We start from the raw sequence: 20,967 nt of genomic DNA, 5'->3' as shown, positions 1-20,967 counted from the left end.
AAATAGATGCAACTGTACAGATCTCTTATTACAAAATTACTTGGTTCCATGTTTTTCATGTTGAGCCACACAGATATTTACAGAGAATTTCCAGTATGATCTAACTTTTAAAACATGTTCACTTACTTCCCATGTCCTTCTACACTTTCTTCTGATGCATTTGTCATGCATCTGAATACTTTTTTATATTGCTTTTTGTATTGCTGAAATTTGTTTTTATTTAACTTTTAAGTGTTTACATAACTTAAAAAAAAAAAAAAAGCACAAACCAAAAAAAAAACCCCACCAAGAAGCCCCTCTCTAACCCTAAACTTCTGACATCTTAGAACTCCTTGTTCTAACTGTAGCAGATACAGGAAGATGCATCAAGCATGCCAGATGCTGTGAAGGAATTTGAGTATTGATTACTGAATATGTACTTTTTATGCTAATAAAGTTTTTTGCATTCTCAATTTGTCACCCTTCTGAAAATGAGTAAGCATGAAATGTCTGGATGGGTAAATGTTTTTAGAACACAGATGGAAATAAAAAAATACACATGCATTTTTTTCTTTTTTCTGTAAAACGTGTAATATCTTAGGCACTTGTATAATGCAGGAAACCCTTGTCCTATATTGTTCATATAGTATGTTTCTGCTTCTGTTTTGCACAGAAGTATGACTGGTGGGGGAAAGTAACACTAATAGATGTTTCTTACCAGAGCATGGAGGAATCTACAAGACAGATGATGCAGTGCACCTTGACAGAAAAGGTCTCACAAAATCAGATGTTAGGTATAATAACATCCTCATGTATAAACAAGCTTCACGCTATAACCTGTATGACCATATCTTACCCAGAGTTGGGTAGGACTAAACAGGTTCTATGTCAACAATCTAGAATGCTTTAAGATAGGTCAGACTGGAAGAGCTAATAAGACAGCTGCCACCACTTGACTGTGTAGAGATGGTCCCTCTTTTCCCTTTAAAATCAACGCTCTTTACACAGCGCAAATTCCTGTAACCAAGATTTGCTTTCCAATATTGACAACAAGAGCTGGACAGCTGGGTAGAGCAGCATGCACAGCAGCTCATCTTTCCCATTGTTCTGCATGTGGTAGTGCTGAAATAATGTCTGTGTTTGTGCTTGGCCTAGTAATCACAAGGTACAGCTAAAACCATTAAAAACTCTGGCCAAATGTGGATTAGTAGCAGGACCCATGCACCCCTGATACCTCCAGGATTAAGGAGACTATATCATGTTATACATGACCCCTACTTGACAGGGCAGTGGTGCTCTACATGAACATTACAAAAAGAGTGCACTCTTTGAAGCAATTGTGGTATAAGACCATCACAATTTCTTTTTTTTCCCCTAAATGAATGTGATTGACCTCCAGTGATGAAAGTACTGCATGTGCCATGACCTTAATGTTCCCTTTCTCTGGAAAACATGCTGCTGTCTGCTCTGATGTGATTGATCATTTCTTTCTTGTTCTTCAGAGCAATAGGAAAGGAAGGATTGGTGGGGATGTTTGCCTGTTTATTCTGATAATGAAGGTGTAGTTCTTTCAAAAATAGCATAGACTGGAGATTTTGACATCACAGGGAAACACTCAAGACACATTTAGCTTCAGCATTAGACTAATAGCTTAAGTTTAGTTCCCAATAAATGCTCGAACTCTACAGTTTTTCAGTTACCACCATTCATACGCTATTTTGATTTGTAGCATTGAATTAAGACATGGGTATCCAATAGTGAACATGACTGAAAAATTATTAAGAACCTTGGGTAAGTTATTTATACCCATCTGGGAGGATTGCAAAAAGCAAATGGCAAAAAATCCAACAAGGGCTGTAATTTACCCTTTGTGTTAAATTCTTTTTTTTTCCGTTTTCAGGGGGAAAATGCTAGAATTCTTTTTTAGCCTTTTCTGTTTTGTATGGATTCTCACCTCTGTGATTCTCAGGCTCTGCTGCTTGTGGGCTGTTTCTTTTTAGGCATGTCATGCACTTCCATGGAACCACATACTCTTTGAATCTGCTCAACACGTAGGTGTTTTCCTAGAGTTTTAAAGTGTAGGAATTATTACTTTGATGACAAATACATAAGCTCTAACGCTGGCACAAAGCTGTCTTTACAGCAGGTCTGTATCACTTAATTTTTTTCTTCAGTTCATTTTAGGTAGCTGAAATAACCAACCCAACCAAGCAAAAGTACCACCTAGGAAGTTTAGGCATCTAGTTTAACAGGAAAGCAATGTTTTTACTATGCTTTCCTATTTAGACCATGACAAAAAATAGATTTCAAAATTTCTAATGTCATAGTTTAGCTTTAGCCTTCTTATTTGTAATACTCATTTGAAGAGCAGCTTCAAGAATTAATACCACTTTTCTTCTGTAACCAGGAATTTTGTTGTTTTATGTAGGTTAAGTTAATACACAGATTAGCTGGAATTGCTCCTTTTCTGTACCCTTTTGGGCAAGCTGAATTGTGTTTAAAAAAATCTGGCTACAGTCTCAAAGGATCAGAATTTTTCTTTTCCATTCATAAAATAAATTCACTTTAGAAAAGGATATTACTCAGCACCAAATTTAGGTGTCAAAACTCTGACTTTATAAACATTTCAGCCTTTCCCCAGCTTTTTGGCTTATCTCTTATCGAATGCTCTTTTTTTTTTTAATCTTAAGCTGCTCACACAGAAGCAAGTCTTTCAGCCTGGAAACCACCAGTATGCTTCTGAAGTTGTTTGGTTTTTTCCGTTCGGTAATACAAGTTCTTTTACCTAATCCTTGGAGGGTTTGACTGGTTTGGGAATAGACTTGTCTCTTAAGTCATCCTTCCTTCAACAAGGAAGGCAGGGGAGTTGTTCCACATGAGCAGAAGCTTTCTGTTCAATTTCAGCAGTCGTGTCAGAATACACATTGGAGAGACACACTAGCAGAAATGCACTGACATGAGGAAGCATTACTACCATCATTTTGGAACAGAGGATCTGGTGGTGTCAATATTTTTGAGACCACCTCAGACCTGACTCCTTCACTGACCTTAAATTGCTCAGTTAGCCAATCCGTTTCCACATAAGTTAAAAGGGAACCACACTTAGGTACTCCATGAGGTATAGCAATGGTTAAACAATAAATGCCTGGAAACTGCTCCAGCCTACAAAAGTGCTGAAGACTACTTGGGAACCCGGAGGGATCCTGTGTAAGTCTCCTGCAGCGCAAGGCCAGCGAGGACAAAGTTTGTATCTCTCCTAGAACTGCAATAATTTCCCACCAGTGCAGGGAATATGAGAATTTATTCGCATTTACAAATGTCCCTGGGGTGGATAGGCATGTCTGTACTACCAAATGTAAAATTACCGTGCCTCACAATTTCTTCTGTCCTGTCAGTGTTATTTGGAGATATGATTGTGCCGCTATAGGACAGAATTTATGAAGTGGACAATACAATGATAAAAAAAGTTCAAAGGTAAATTTTAAAGCTCTAGTGGGCTTTCTTTATAGTGTAAGAACTTGAAAAATGCTGATGAGAAGCAACATTTTCCCCAGTAACCCATTCAAGAGGGAGTGATACAGAGACAGCAAAACCTTTAGAGGAATGATGAAGGGAACATGGTATATAATATTGTTATGGTGGATGCCACCACATAATACTGATACATATAATCTTCCGAGTTATTTTTATTCTTGCAGAGAGGGAGGTCAGCCCGTGCCACAGTTGGTTTTGGTTAGACAAGACCCTGGAAATAGGAATCTACAGTGAGAAACAGAAAGGCTTGGTTTTTGCTTTGATATCCAATTACAAGCAAATTTTTAAGGCCAAATTACATGTGGGCAACAGGATACTATTGGCCAGAGGAAGCAGGCATGATGGTGTTTGGCCACCTCTGTTCCAGGCTGCAGTTTATATTTTGCTTAAATAAAGCAGATTAAACGTGGGCTGGACTTGAATTCTCTGCAATTTGTTTTTCACTGGCTGAGAAGGCCTTAAATACTTGCTATTGCTTGGCAGAAAGTCCGTTTCAGCTTTCAAAATAGACGGCACCATCAAAAGAAGCAGCAGGAACACAGACCTGACTGGGAGGCCTAAAACTGCATCAGTTAGAGCTGTAAGGATAAGGAAAGGGGATAAATCAGTTGCCTAATCTACAGAGTTTTTCAGGGCGGGCTTGGCTCAGCTGCAGGGAATTAGCTAACCACTCCCTGGGCTAGGGCCCTGGGGAGCTAAGATTTTCCTTCCATTTTGCTTCTGCAACTGGGCTGCAGTAAGCTCAGCGGTTACGAGAAGCCATGCGTATTTGCACAGATGCCTGTAATAAAGATTCTTCATGTCAGTTTTTTAGATAAGATACAATTCTTAAAGTCCCAGCACCAAACCAGAGAGGATGTGGAAAGAAGGTAAAGCCTTTGAGGCAGGGATAGCCTCCTGCTGTGTATCTGTAGTTCATGGTTGGGAGCCCTAAGTGCTGATACGATACAAAGTGGGGGAAGGAGGAGGGGTTTGCCCTATTTGGTGGACAGAAGAATGGTTCTCTCCAGTCAGTTGCTTCAGATTGTGTCTGTGCTAGCAGAAAATGGTTGTTTCTTGTTTTGGTATATCCTGAATGTTTCTGCTGTCTAGCTTAAAATACTCTCTTTTTGGTTCTATTTTTTGGCATCCATATGATTAATAACCCAAGCTGCAATTTGGTGAACAGTTCTGCAACTGCTATGTCAATGCCTAAGAAGGGTATGCTGATGTCTACATGACTCCATATAAAATTAGTCTTGGTTTTTAGATCAAAAATTAAGCCCACTGGGAAAAATAATTTTTTCTCTGGTTTTATGCAGTGCTGGTAGGAATTAGATTGTTGGATCCACAGACATTTCTGCTAGTCAAAGATGTCACTAGAGTTGAATTCCCTGTTCCAGCCTCCCAGCCTGGCCAAGGCTCTTTATTGCTGCTTAGGAGAGAACCCAGTGCGTTTAGCTGTGCTGAAACTGTCAGGATGCCCCTCAGCCTCTGGCATTTATCGCTTCTCAAGAGGGTCTGCTTCTGCTTTCCTTCTGCTAGAGCATTCTCAGAGCTTAATTAAGCAGGCAGGAAATAGCTTTATGATAATGAATGATGTCCCAAGTTAGTGGTTCATTCGTTGGTTTATAGTGAATTGTCACGATTTATGAGTTAATGAAGTCAGATATATGAATGAGAAACAGAACCTTGCAAACAGGTTCTTGCTGCTATGTTATTTTTATAAGCTTGGTAGTGTGATGAACTGGGCAGCCCCACAAAAAATAGACTAGCAAATCCAATGCATGCTCTGTAGCAGTTGACACCATCTCCCTGCTCCCTCTGTGTCTTGCAGGACAAGAATGAGGGGGAGTCTATTTGGCTGAGACCCAGACAGGATAACATGAAGGTGACTCCAGCTGACAGGGATAAGCAGGAGGAGGAACTGGCAGAGACTAAGGTAACTCCCTCAGGTGTGTTGGTCTGTCTGTTATCTACGTGGATGATAGTTTAGGGACCTGAGAGACTTAACTGTGCTTCCATGGGTTTCCATGTAGAAAAAGGTGTAGAAATACTATTTTGTGTTTCTGTGTTGGCATCTCATCGGTGGTTTTCCTGATGTGTAATATGCCTGTCCTACAGCCTTAGAGCAGAGCCACGGTGAGGTAGGAAATTTTTTTTTTTTTTTTTTTTTTTTAAATTTCCAGTGCTTGCCTTTAGGGAGTTTTGGATCTTTGCCTCATCTGGTTGGGGTGTCAGATGCTAAAGTGACAAATCCAGTGTGACTGGAACTGTGGCTTTGCCACATTTGAGGCACTTGGAGAAAGACAGATTCTGGGAACTGCATGTGAGGTGCTCAGAATTACTAGAGCCAAATAATAATGGGCAGGCCTGTACTTAAAGATAGAGAGAAGCACCTTATGGGACTTATATGCGCCCACATCTTAGACAGCATGGCAGAACAGTATCATGGACATGACTGTCTCTTGCCCTACACCTGCTACAGCTCTGACCATAAGATCCAGCTGGCTCTGAGCATGGCTGGGCTCAGATGCAGACATTTCACCATTGCCTGGTACTTCTTTCTGTCTGATTTAGTAGGATGTCCTATTCCTGCTTCCCAGGCACAAAGCGGGACATGTATCAGTGTGAGGGGATGAAGGCTGAGTTGTTAATGGCTGTGGATGGCTGTGTCTGTGTATAGCACTTGAGACAACACTAATTCCTCCTGGGCTTTCCTTGCAGCTGCAGGGAGTGAGATGGAGAAAGGGTGGTCATTGTGGCTTGGCTGCCCTGCAGCGACTCCATGACTTCAGGAGACAAATAAATGTTTTTTTTTTTTAAAGTTATACCTAACCTTCCCCTTCTAAAGTATGGTATCTCACCCACCGTATTTTAAATACTCAGTCTTGCCTCCATCTCTTTACTTTATGTTCACCACTGTGACAGATGAATTTTTAGCTGGTTTATGGACCTGGACTTATGTACCTATTTTTTTGTGACTGACAGTAGTTATTTTTGGGGTTGCATCTCTACATTATTTGAAATCTGTGGAAGTAGTCTCATTTCTTTTCCACTGAACAGCCAAAAAATAATCTCTGCCTTTGTACTGCGCTTCATTCCCATCATTTGGGAGATACTGTGCTGTGCTGTAGGCACTGTTAACACAGCACAAGGATTCTAAGTAATTGCAGCTCTTTATTCAAGCATTTGTTAGTACTGATGGATTTGTCTCCTTAGTCATCTATGTGTCATTTGGTTCACAAGATGGTGTTGATATTCTGCCCTTACTGTGAGCTGTGTGTCAATGAAACCTTCATTGAGGCACGTACGCTAAAAAGAGCTCATCATTAGATAACCTCTAGCACCGCCTGTGTCAGACCCTCAAAGGCCAGGCAAGTGTTTACTGAGTAAACTTTATCCCTATGAAGTAAGGGAGGTGTAAGGAAAGGGAACGGCTTGTTGAAACCCCTTCCCCAAATCACAGCCCTGCAATGAATTTGAACACCTATTTGGCGGTTTGCACAGACTAACGGGGACTAATGCCCACTCATGGTGGCTTCTGTGGTGGCTTCCATGGTGGCTTCCACCCACGCCAGGGCCTGGCCCCCTTCAGCCAGGATATGATAAGCATGGGGCTGTCAGCAGTCAGGGCTCTGTACACCAGATTTTGGCCAGCGTGGAGACCTCAGGGCCTGTCCACTCTAGAACAAGTGAAGTTGCATCCCGACACCAAATAGCGAATTTTATCTAGGAAGTGCTGGCAAATCCCAATGACAGCAGCACTAGAGGGTGCTGCTGTGATGTCAGTAACTTTCCTCCAGTCTACCCTAAGGGATGTTTTAGAGCAATTTTTGTTTATTCATCTTGTTCCTGTTGATATTTTAATCAAAGTCAGTGAAAACACCTCAAAATGCTTCTCGCCTGTAGGTATCATTTGTTTGATCATACATAAAGTACTGTTTCTCAGCATCAAAAAGTACACATCTGTACGTGTGAAAGCAATTGCTGTGGAGGACAAGGACACAGACATTTCCTTAAGGGCCAGCTGTATTGTTTAGGCTTGCACAGGGTGTCAGAAATGCTATTAGGGCCAACTCGGGATTGATCCCTACCTTTGGAAACCTCCCTCATGTGGGCTGAGTGCCACAAAAAATGTATTGACATAGCCATTAATTTTAAAACTATGGCACAAAAGCTGTACATTTATGGGTTCATTCCCCATTCTTTTAGATCCCTCACTGGGGTTCAGTTATGCCTCCCTCTCTACAGGAAATACAGACTAAATGCTGGCATTTTATTGAGCTGCAATACAGGTGAGATTTTCTGTGGGTGATGTGGTTTATCTCAGCAGTTCCTGTTCCCTCAGATTACTGTTCAGAATATTTCCTTCTGTTAATGAAAATACACTGCTTGCTCTTAGAAATATCAAATGTATTTGGAGGAACCAGGAGTTAAGATGAACTGGAAGCTATTCACATTACCCGTAAGAAATTCCAAGACATTAGGACAAAATACAATTTAAATTTCTACAGAAGCAGCAATTGCTTGTGAATTGCATGTTATTTTTTCTGCAAATTGAAATCTCCTCTTGGTAGTACATCAGTGATGCACTTTTGAACAGCAAATTTAAATTCAAACACAATCTATCCTCTCTACTCCTTTCTCTATATTACTTCTGAGTCAGCAAGGCACTGAAATAACTGTGTTAGGTGACCTGCCTGATGTTTATAGGAATGTTGGGTAGAGTTTGGCCCTAGCTAGCTGTAATACTGAACTCTGTTCAAGGGAGCTACAGTTCAGTGACCCAGGCTCTGTTACACAGCTCACGTAAAAATTATACCAGAACTGTTAGTTTTTTCTGCAGTTGACTAGTGAGCAATATGATGGCCACTGAGTGTGTGACATCCATTTAGAATAGGAAGTAATAAAGCTTTTTTAAAATATTGTTAAAAGTACCATTACTTAACACTTTATAATGTCAATATTTATCTAATACTTAATATATAAAAGTATTTTGTGTACTATGGGCTTTCCTTCTCATGGAGGAAGAAACGGTCATTGCATCCCTCAATATGGTAGTGGCAACGGTGACTTTTTCAGGGTGTGGGGGCTTGCTGTACCCAAGAGTCATGAAATTTGAAGACTGAGGAAATGAATACATCCACCCTTCCTTTCTGAGCAAGAAAGTCTGAAGCAAATTTCTTTGGTCTTGTGGTAGGCTGGACTTTTCTTGGGATGGCTGACATCAGGAGCTGGCATCTCATGTTGCAAGGTGTTTGTGGTGCCATAGGGAGTTCCTGAAAAGAAGGGTGAAATTGGGGTGGCTGTCTCGATTTGAAACAAGGCAAGGAGAAACCTCATTCTTCTGCAAAGCAAAGGCCTGCTAAAAGAGTCTCCTGCAGCGCCTTCTTCAATGTACCTGCCATGGCTTTGTTTTGAAGGGATAGGTCTCTCCAGCTCTTTCCCCCTAACACTATTCATAAAGCCCCATTCCTTGGGAGAACTCAAGGGCTGTCAGAAGGATGGTAAATATAGTCACGAAAGGAGAAAAAAATGAATTGCAAAGACAGAGTTACTTGGCCATGGTGAAAGGGGAAATCAGACAAGACATGGAGATAAATAATCTATGTCTTCTACGTGTGTGGCTTGTACTTTAACCACATTGCCATTCTCTTTTCTATATATCCAGCAATGTGTGGTAAATGGGACACTGGCCAAGCAGCGGCAGGGAAGAGGATTGCGGGGGTTGTCCTTATCAATTGTTAGGCAATGATTTCACAATTGTAGCTCATTTTCTTCATTGTGAAGCTAAAAGACAGGCTGTACTGCACCACTGCTGTCTGCAAACAGCAGCATGGTCAGATCCTGCCCCCGCTTTTGCTAAAAGATAAGCGCGGTATGATGCAAAATGAGATTTCCTTCTTAAACAAGAAAAGATTTATAATGGCCAAACACTCAAGGTATGCCTAGCAAATACCAAAACCTAAACCATTTGCAATGGTCTTCAAGATGCAGTCATTTCTGGGATAACTTGGCCCCTGAGTTCAGCTCACAAACCTTTTCTAACTGGAACAAACAGGTTTATTTCACTATTCCAAGAGTCCGTGTTTTCTCACAGCAGCCCTGATCCCTGCCTTGCAGCTTATCTCAGGAAAGAAAAAAATTTAAACCTTTGTTTAGTGTTGACTAACGTCGTTAAAGTTACAGTGGGATGTCGATTAACCTGTTCTGACACGTTTGCTTGTGGCAGCAGCTTGTTACTGACAGGCCAGGGCAGCCTCCATAACGGGCAGCCTTGTCAGGGCTCGGGTCAAAGGCCTGCAGGACTTGAGGTCTGAGTTTTATGCTTGTGCCCTACCATGTGTTCAGCTGAACATTCAGCTCGGCGAGATACGAACAGTGTTGGGGTGTCACTAATAGCCCAGCATGGCCAGGTTTGGGGCAGCTTGGAATAAACCTGCCCCCAGCCTGAAATCAAATGTACCATCCCTGTAGCACTGGCAGCTTCTCTCCTGTGTGCCTTCTCACATGGGTCGTCTGGATGGCTTGAGCCATCTGGCCGCCTGGGAGCCTTTTGCTCTGCAGGGTATTTGCAGGACCTCTTCTGTCTGCTGGACCACCTATTTTCATGAACCTGACATCTCCTCTCTATTGAGTTTGCTGGAAGCTGGCCCTATTGCAAGGAACTCAGGCAGAGCCCACAAGTAATACAGTGCAATTTCCTTAAGAAACAAAATGAGAAATAATTTTTAGCTTTATCTGCTGGTCCAGAAGAAATAACAGTCGTTTCAGACATGTTCACGATGCTTTCTACTTGCCTCTGCATTAGAAATGCAAAGAGTTGTTTTGTCTCTGTGTCCCCTTCCATATAACAGCTCCTTCTGTTCTCCTGCAGAGGTGAGTGTTATTCCTGCCTGCTTTCTGAGGGAGAGAGACAAACTGCACCATGCTGTGGGCTCTCTTGAAATAAAAAAGGAAACTGATACCCAGCTGCAATTACAGCTCTCACTTCCTGATCTCCACTCCTGGGCTGTACTTCAAAGCCATCTTCAGACCCATCTGCACTTTCCCTTTTCTTTTTCCTCTTCTTTCCTTTCCTGGTGGACTTCAACATCAGGACTGCAGATCTACAAACGGGCTGAAAAGTTCAGTTTCTGGCTTGGGATCGGGGCTAGATCCTCCAGCCGCAAGTTACCCTCTGACGCGGAGAAGAGCCGTCGCCCTTGTTTTACAGGGGAAAGCCGCTGCGCTGCAGAGACAAATGTGTCTGGCCTGTCATTGCCCAAGAAGTTAGTGACTAATCCATGGGGAGAGTCCTGATTTCCTAAATTAGTCTGGAGTAAACCAAGCTGTGGGCTATCCTTCCTGTGATCTGACACAACTCGGAACAGATGTCTGGTTTACACTAAAGGTTGAAGCTGAAAACCCTGTGAGTTTGCTTCTCCACAGCAACCATAGGAAAGTTTATCTTATGTTATGCTGCGTATGGGGAAAGTGTTTCCTTTGATTGCTCTGTTTTAAATTAGGAAATGGCCAATTCAAAACCAGAAAAACTGTGAAAATCACTGCCACAGAATGTCATCAAAGCAGAAGATGTGACACGGACACCTACGTGGATAAGAGGTACAGCACTTTTGCTTGCTATTTAATGCAAGCAAACTTCAGAAGGCTCGTTTCGCCTACTCTGGGACATAGCTAATATGTCACTAAATGGGTGACCTGTAAAGAGAAACCAGAGAAAAAACAAAATGCAAAGCAATTTGATACTCCAGGCAGGCCCCTTGCCTGCTCTCTTAAAATTCAGCAGGCAATTAGCGATCAGAGATTTTTGCCCAAGAGAGTAAAAGGAATGGTGGAAAACAGAGTCCTTGAAGCTGCTGTAGTAAACAGCCCTTGTGAATAATTGGGCAAACATTGGTATCATTGCCCCCACTCCATTCCCTGTCTTGCACCCTGCCTGAGGTTGAGCTGACTCCCCACTGGGCAGGGAGGGCTGCCCAAAGGTGCCCCGTGGAGCATCCCTGCAGCGTGCTGAGGGCTGCAGTGGTGAGCCCGGATCAGCTCGAGAGGCTGTTGGGTTCTGTGCTGTGAAGGCTCTTTGGCTCTCAGAAAATGGCCCGGGCCCATGAAATCACAGACAGTGAGATTTAAACCTGGTGAATATTTGTAGCAGCAGTCTGTGTGCAGCAGAAGGGATGGGAGTACCTCGGCTGGTTTTCTGCTGGTTTGGATAGTGAGTTTATGTGAGCCTCAAATTATTTCAAAATAGACAAAACTCGCTCAACTACGCTGCCGCAGTGGAATAAGCACGTGCCCGGGACCTCGAGGACTGTAGGCTTGTGTTGGCCGCTGGGAGAAGGCTGGGATGGTGTTACACTTGTGCCCACACCCCATGGGGAGAAGTCAACTTTGCTTTCCTTTGGGCTTGTGTGGGCACATGATAGAAGGAGTCTATGTGTCGACAGACAGAGGTGCAAGTTTGATGAAGACATTGAATACCTTCAGTGCACAGCCAGCTGCTCTTGTGAGATAGTACACACAGCACAGGTGGGGAAACTGAGGCACGGAGCTTTTGATTTACCTCTCAAAATCACAGAATCAATGGCAAAGACAGACCGGGTTGCTGGTTTCCAAATCCACGCTCTTATCTTTTGCTTTGCTGTCTCGCCGTAAAGGGACATCTGTGCCCTTATACTTCCTGCCTATTTTGTTTGTCACATTTGACTTCGCTTCTTTGAAATAAATCTGTAATCAACAGTGCGTGCCCCTGGCTCACAGTTAGACCATACACTACTCGCAGTGTTGGCGAGCCTGTAACTATTCATGTCAGAGGCTAGACAGATGCTTCTAGTTACTGACAATTTTGTAAAATGTAATCTCAAACTCTTTAAAGACCTATTTTAATTAAACTGCTGAGAAATATCTCATGAAATCCAATTTGATTAATGAAAAGATGAGTATATAATCGAGCATGTGATCTTGAGCAAATCACGTACTTTGTGCTTCAGTGGCAGAAAGAGGTCTAAAAATCAGATCCCTGTACTGCTAACTTTTAATGATGCTGCCAATATGAATGTTTGATTAAAATATTTTATGCTGATAGAATTAACGTCTCTCTGCGCAGTTGCCACAAAAAAAAAAAGTTGTCTTCTGCCATGTAGATATTTCTAAAGAATTGTTCAGCAAGAAAGGTCACACATCAGAGAGAGGAAAAGGGGCCTTACTTTTCCAGAGTAGCCAGTGCTCTGTTTTGGGGATTCTTAAAGAGAGGCCTTTTCTGAGTGGCCCAAGCAGCTGCACGGAAAACGAAGCCATGTGTGTCTTTAAATAGATGCCAGAGATTGCAGTCAGTTTCGAAATTTTAGGGCACCAGCTATCTGCTATCACTGCCTGATACGCAGTGTAAACAGAACAAAGACGATCGATCTTTTGTTACCTGCTTTTATTTATATTTATTGTAGCCCCTCTCTATAATGCGTATGGTGTGTTTGGAGAGAATCGACACTTTCTAAATTGAGCGTGCTCCGTTAGGTACGTGGTTGCTCCACACCCTGAGAAAAATAATCCATTTGCTTGGGAAAGGTCCCTGAGGCAGCGTTATGGTATAGCCTGATTTTTACAGACTGAGGTCTATTTTGTAAATTCGTCCCTATTCTATATAGGCTTTTGAGAGTGGAACGTTTTTAAGCTGAGCATGTGGCAGATGGCAGTCTTGCCGGCACCGGGATGGGAGCTCACGGTCTGTGCGGCAGGGGACTCCGCAGGGGTTACCCAGCGGGGCTGCTGGGGCACGGGGGCCTGCTCATCCGTAGGGAGGTGTGTGCAGGGGTTTGACCCCAACGGGATTTGCAGACGGAGCTTTGTGGTTTTGTACGTGGCCCACGCATGTCTGCTGAGAGCTTCGCATCGACCAAAGTGAATGTATCATCTCGGCTCCGAACAGTCAGCCCCCCCGCCATCTTCTCTGGGTTTCTTTCATCTAAGAAAAATATTTATCTACCCAAGCAGTAAGTTGAGTGTAAGTTGGTTTATTACGGTAGTGACGTGGAATGGCTGGTTGCTGGGTGACCTTGCTTCTGATTTTATGGTCTAGGCCAGCTCTGGCGGCGGAGAGGTGTGGCCACGTATTGCACTCCGTTGTCAGGCTTCTCCTGAGATGATCAGAGGTTCACTGACAGTTCTCCGATAGTGCCCGGGGAAGCTGTAAACCCTTGCCATTTGTTATGCGGATGCCTGGATCTGCAAGGAAGGTCTGAGGGAGATAAATGCCTGACAAGAGGAGTTATCGAGGCTTAAAAGAAAGGCCAAGCTCTGTGAAATCCAGTGAGGAACGGGGACCTGCAACCTTGGATTAGACCAGTGACCATAAAACTGGCGTGTGGCTTACTGCAGGGCTTTTGCAAACTGGAATACTAGAGCCTGCATGGTTTGCTTTGGTTTTGCCCGGAGGGTGATTTAATGTTTTTCATTGGAAACCAAAGTTTTTCAGCAAATCAGACATGGAAGAAAATGAAGGAGCAGATATTTTGGAAACCAGCCCTGTCTCTAATGGCCCTTGGTGCAAGGTGAGGACTTTCCCCCACCCCCAGCCAATTACAGAAAATATTATCTCTTTCTGCTGTTTACAAGTGACTTCAGTAAACCATTGCCCTTGGACCAGACTGCACACAGCCTCTGCATGAGCCTTTGTAAACAACTTCAGAAATTCCTTAGAGCAAGGTTGTGCTAAACATTAGAAATAGAAATGAAATGGTAATGTGTGTGGTTAAGCGACTGTCATCCACCTCACTGGAAGTTTCAAATATCTGAGTAACTACAGGTTTCTGTGCTGTGGAAACTACCAAAATAGTTTTCTTAGGTGCTCGGAAAATCCAGAAACTTCTTACAATTGTAGCAAAGCCACTGCTTTAAGATTTGCAGGTCAACTGTGTTTAGTAAAACCGCAGCAAGCGTAGGGCAAGATAAGCATTAACTTGGGCAAACAAATTGACAATTTAACTGCATGGAACTCGATGTCCAGCGGCAAACTCCCCATATTCTCCCAGAGCTCGCTCGAGAGCATTTAACCTTCCTAATGGGTCAGCTGTGCTTCTTGTCAAATCTCGAACAGTGACGTTCGGAGATTGTTTTCTGTTTGCTTGTGTTTGTAATTTGATCTCATGTAACAACATTGTCCTCGGCTCACACATAACCACAGGGGTAACTCTGACATCCTGTCTGAAAAAAACCCCTTGTTGTTTCCTGTGCTTGAAATTTGAAAGATTTCCAATTTGGACAGGTTAGCGTGTTTATATTAATCTCATCCTGTTACAGGAGATTAAACGATTAGTGTTCTGGGAGCTGGGCATTCTACCTCCATTTTGGTTTCCCCCAAAATACTGGGGTTTTTTTTTTTGTCTTTACAAATTTTGGAGGGGACTGGTGGAAGTTTTGCTATTGCCTGTGCTGAGGCCAGGATTTCAGTCCAGACATTCGTGCTTTGGAGAAAGAGTCTCTGGGAGATCGTGTCAGGAATGTGCCAGTTTAGATTTTAGCTCAAAATTGCCTTTTCTTGATAAGAGTCACTGGAAATTAAGACCGAGAACTTAGGAAACTGGCAATCCGCAAAATATCTGAGTGTTTGCTACTCGTTAAAAAATATTCGTAGCGAATACAGAAATGTGGGTATCTAATGAAAAGATGTTTGGTTTCAAGAGCTAGTCAAGCGAAAGAAACACGATCACCTTGTCCTGGTGGAACATCTGCTCGGCATTGATCACTTGGTGCGTCTCCCGCGGTACTGCCCAGACTGTCGTTCTCATTAGTGCTTAGGGTCCCTCGCTTGAGTTTCTCCAACAAAAATATGCATTGCTTTTGCATTTACCGTTTGTTATTTTTATTTTCTTATTTACAAAGGGGGATATACAATTAAAAGGCAGAAGCAAGCAACACACAGAAAAGGGACAAAACAATGACAGCAGTTTGTAAACACTGAGGCTGAAAATTATTCACCCCAAATATTTGGCAAGTGGGCAACAATAACAAAATACGTTCACAGAACTCTAGACCAGTTTGCAATTAAAACATCTGTGTTTTCATAGTATATATTATTCATCTCGGATCCTGATTTCTGTGGAGGCAGAGAGTTAGAAGCTGATTTCTGGAAGCAGCGTGCAGCTGTACCCCTTGCTCAGTCAAGTTTTTCTACATCTGCAAGTATGCCTTGTTTAAAGAATATTGGCACTTCTTTAGACATTGAGATTTGAGTTCATGGGAGGCTGGGCAGGATGCTTGGTTGTGGCAGGAGAGAATATATTGAATAATAATATGCACACTCTCATGCCCTAAAAGTTCACAGTATAGGTGAAATTTTACATGCTACTGTTTCATAGCTCATAGAATACAATTTTCCTTCTGTAAACCTGGGATTTTCTAGTTTTTCCTTTAAAAACTGGAACACCCCCCCCAAAAAAAAAAACAAAACCTAGAGGATTTTTTCAGTCATATTTAAGTTATATTGCAGTTGTAAAAATTTTACTTCAATGTCATAGCACATTTTTCTCAATAAGCATTGAGAAATAATATTGAGAATAGTTCATTACCCAGCTGTTCAGCAATGGCCTTTACATTTTTTGAAGTGCAAATTTGTGTTTGCAAATAACTTTGCCTGCATCTTATTGTAGGTACAAATGTTACTCATTAGAGCCTCTTTGTCGGCATCCCAAAATGTGGCAACTGAAGATCCAGCTACAAATATTTGTGTTTGTGTTCCTTATCTTAGTGTTTAGTTTAAGAGGGTTCAGTCTTGTTTCAAGATGCAAGCGAAAGTGTGTTGATGTTATTTTATTTATATTATAAGATCATAAAATATTGTCATTTTCTGTAATTAGACTGGGGAGTGTCTGCGCTGTGACTCAGCAGGGAGATGGGCACGCAGGCTGGCTTGCACCAGTGCGGGCAGGGCCTTGCTTTCATAGAATTTTAAATGCACTTGTAGGTTTTAAATAAAAAAAAAGCTGGTTAGTTATTAACTTGCAGAAATATCTGATTTTAGAGAACAGAAGATTACAAAACAAACTGGATTTTCACCAGCTCCTGAAGGGCAAACAGTACACTGCATCTGGGGGGAGAGTGAATTTGCTCCTTGCGTTTCCCTGCAGTGTGTTTGTGTTGAAGCTTTTCACTCTCATAGTACTTGATGTAAATGTTAATTAGCACTCCGGGGGAAATGTGTTAACAAATGTACCTTTGACACAGGTCCACAGCCATGCTTTGCTCTGTAGCTGCAGGCTGGAAAGATTAGCTGGCAAAGTAGCTTGTGCTGCTTTTGAGGAAACTCTTCAAACGCGAGTTCAGTGAAGCTTGCTGAACGCTTCGACTTTGTTGCAGCTCGGGCTGCGCTTGCTGCTCTACAGAAGAGGTGCCAGGTAAAATGTGAGCACTTGGAAAAAATAAGAGCAAACTCCTAGAAAAGGGATACTTCTAGCCATTAACAGGCTGCAAATAAGTCTGCCTGGGCTATGGCTTTCACATGATGAGGAAAAAACAATGTCTTGACTTAGCACAAACTTTGTGGCAGAAATGATTCCTCCTCCTCCCCTAGTGCTGATCTTGAGTAGCAATAAATATGGGTGGTAAAGTCATTGCCCTAAGCTGTTAGAGTAGAAAGGTAACAGTAATGCATTCATAAACACATTTGCCTCATCACTGCACTTCTTTCCCTTTCCATAAACAGCAGGTCAGAGATTCAGAAATGGAAATCATTTGGAGGGTGAGATTTTTCAGTAGTGTTCAAACCTGCCTTAACTCAGGTTAACATATAGATACTGCAGTGGTGTCTGGCCAGATTAATTCCTGAACCTGATGGATTCTATACCATGACTTCTGTGAAAACCTATGCAGCCATTTTTCAAGATTTGGCTTGCTCAGCTGTTCATTGCTGTGCAGTATCAAATCCTGATTTCTCCCTGGCGAGGAATAGCTCATATTTAAGATGCTTACAGTGAGAAGAGTCCAAGGTTACTAACAGCTCTCTGGAAATGAGGTCGGTAAATTCAGCCCAGCCCTCGTGAGCCTGGCCGGGGGTTTGCGCTAGCAGTGGCAAACGCTGCTGGCGGAGAGTGCCTGTGTCCCTAGGAGCGAAGGGCAGCACTGCTGGTGGGAGCCCTCCCCTTGCCTGGAGCGGGGTGTCGTGCGAAGGATGCTGGTGCTGCGACATGGCTCTAAATCAGCTGGTCTGACCCTGGCACCCCTCTTGTGCTGCCCTCAGTGGGTATTTGCAAGAAGCCTGCCTTATACTTTTATCCTTCATGTAAAATGATTTCTTTCTGGCTTTTATGATCCTGTGGGGAGTTTCAAGCCTGTGAGTTGACTGTTGCTGGTGAGGGGCTATCAGCCTCTGTTTTGGAGCTGACTTTGAGGTTTTCAGAGACTTCAGCGAGGAACAGGGTGGGCTAGCGTGTCTGGGTGGTGGGTGGCCTGCAGAGCACAGTGCGGGCCCCCCTGGGCAAGCCTGACCTCTAAGTCAGCCTTGGAGAGGCACCACTGCTTTCTGCTCACCACATCGCCAGGTTACAGGTGTGACCCAGGCTGCGCAGTGTCCTCGGGCTGCCTGTCTCAGCCGTGCCCGCGGTGCAGCTTTGCCCGTCAGCTGTGGTCTGGGACAGCCCTGGGATGGTTTTCTGGCAGACGGAGTTCACGTGAGCACGCTTGTTTTGAAGTGCAGGTGAAAGAAACACCAGTCGTCTTGGCAGTGGGAGATCTCGCTTTGAATTGCTGCTAGATAAACGTGGCCTTGACTCGGTAAAATACGTCCAAAACTACTGGATGGAAGCCCTTTGGCACAGTACTGCACGAGGACGCTGCTGCTCGGAGGGAGAGTGTTACTGCGTTTCATGCTGCTCCCCTCCTTGCCTCTGCAGGGAGCCCCATCTGAGCAAAAGCCCCCCAGCGTGGTCGCGCAGAGCTGGCCAAGCCTGCCATGTGGTGAGGTGCCGTGCGGGAATGGGGAACCTGCAAAGGCGCCCGCAGCACAGAGGGGTCCGAGCCTGCCTGGGAGTGTGCCGCTGCTCCGTTGACTCCAGCGGCCTCTCCGTGTGCAGTGGCTGGATTTTGGCCTTGTCTTGTCAGCCTGTGACGTGATGACAGAGGTCAGACCTGAGCTATGCTGGCTGGTGCTGTGGATGTGTTAAATCGCTTTATTAAGAGTGATGGGCTGGGTTAGAGTCTGGCCCCGCTCCTGCTGGAAGCTTTGATGTGGGAGATGCTGGGCACTGGGTTTGGCTGCCCGCAAGCACTGGTACCCGGCACGCTGCCTCTGGCACAAGTTTTCCCTAAGGGACCAGGGCCCCAGATCCCTGCTCAGGCCCACTTCTGCCTAGAGCCGAGTGCTTTCGCCCGGGGAAGGTGTGCGGCAGGGCTGTGCTGGGGCGCGGCGAAGCCCCAGCAGGGAGGCAGCTCCTTCCCTCGCAGGCTGTGGTACCAAGGCACTCTGCCTCTCCGCAGCCTGCCCGGCCCCGGGGGAGATGGCACGTGGCACCTCCTACATCAGGCTGGCAGGGAGGTCATACCCAAGCAGACTGCCTGCTTCCGTGTCCCATGGCGGTGACAGAAGATAGAAATAATTTTTATTAAACTGATTCTTCTTTAAATAGCCCCGCCCCCGCTGAGATTGCAATTAGTCTTCTCAGCTGTTATACTTCTGCTGTCGGTTTCTATATTCATAAATTCTTGTCTGCCAAATTTTAGCAAAAATAGATATACCAGTCAGCCATTGTCCAAAATCATGTAAAAATGGAACTGTTGTCCTTAAAGTTTCAATCCACAGGGTTACTGGCTGGCTGGCTTTCGTTTTGCCTCTTTCCGTAAGTAATCTGACTCCTCAGCACCCAGCCCGGGGTTAAAATTCAGCTCAAGACAAGCGCAAAACGCTCTCAGGTTTTGATAACTTGTTTGCTGTCTAACTCAGCAATAATCTGGTTCTCACATTTGAATAAACTGATCACCCAGCAGGAACTGGACTTCTGCCTGGTTGAACGATGGATGTTGCTTTAGTCGCTTAAAAGGAAAACATACAAGAAATGCAGAATTCTTGGACCCAAACAACTGAAAGAAAGATCATAACATTCCCTAAATCAACAGATGGTAATTTGCAAAACAAAATCTGAACAGCAGCCAGAAGCTTATAATGCAGGACGTGATACTATGGCCAAACCAATCTTCCTTGCTTAAACTGTGGGGCTGAACTGGGAGCTCTGTCTGGTGACGTTAGCTTGCGTCTCAGATGATCTGCTTGTGCATGAACCTACCTGCTTTGCAGTCAGGAAATTTAATTATTGCTTCCACAGTAGCCCTCGCAGAGTACCCTCTGCATGAAATATGCATTCATACGTGATATGTCCCATAATTTTTTTCTGTTTCCGCATATGGAGTTAAGGTTAATGTTCCATACACTGTGGACAAATAGTAGTTGCCATGGGTACCATAGCCTTGAATTTCCCGTCTCCTAAGTGATTAAATTCCCCACCTTAATTTTACTTTATTGGTTTATTTCTGTAACTCCTTATTTCCTTGGTTTGCTCTCCTTGAGAGAGCAAAGCAGGACATTTCACAGGCTACTTGTATTGTCTCAGGCTTTTGCATTTTGCACACCAATTTGGGGGAAAATGGAGGGTGGTTTTTCACAAGGTGTATCGAGCAGTGGGAAGTACACTAGGGTGATGCCCACCACCCCAGAGGCCATGCAAGCCCTGGGCTCTGCAGTGGGTACCCCGGCTTCTTAAAGCCTCTGCTACTGGGGACCCCGCAGCCTCGCTGGGCAGCCCGCTCCAGCGCTTTGATAGCATTAGCATCAGAGTGGTTCTTCCTACCATGCTGTCTCCCGTGCTGCAGCGCGAACACACCGCCTCTCGTCCTGTCTGCAGGAGATAACGAAGAACAACTTCCCTGTTCTCCTCTGCAGGAGCCTAATGCTATAGCTAGAGTGAGCGGTCAGCCTGCCTGCTGGGATTCGCATGGAGAATCTCAGGAAGAATCTGATGGGGTTTGAGAGTTTTTATCTCAGGTCCTGCAATAACAAAAGGGCTGTATTTGTCTGATGGGATGTGGGGGCCTTTGCAACACTGCTAGCTGTTCTCCCAGTGCCTCGCAAACTGTCCAGGTTTAGGTTTATTCCATAATCCTAGCCCTCCAGAAAATGGCATAAAATAATATTGAAATGGGAACCACAAGCTATAAAAACATAGCCCTAGTTGGTAAGTAAAATGAATAAGTAGCTGTTAAATGCAAAATGAAAAGGCATAAAAGGACAGTGGGAGCTTTTGCTGTTTAATCTGAAGTGTTCTATAAATAAAGCTAGGTTGCTACATATTGACAAAATTGGTCACCCCTAATTTAAGGCATGTCATAGGCAGTGGAAAAAGTGTCCCATAGACCTGACTAATGTGGATAGAACTAGAGAGCAATTTGGAAAAGTAATGATATAATGCCAGCCTTGTAACTGCAGACCCTGCA

This window comes from Pelecanus crispus, chromosome 7, assembly GCF_030463565.1.
Source record: "Pelecanus crispus isolate bPelCri1 chromosome 7, bPelCri1.pri, whole genome shotgun sequence".
In the NCBI taxonomy this organism is placed as follows: domain Eukaryota; kingdom Metazoa; phylum Chordata; class Aves; order Pelecaniformes; family Pelecanidae; genus Pelecanus; species Pelecanus crispus.
Note: the sequence above shows the minus strand (reverse complement) of the source record.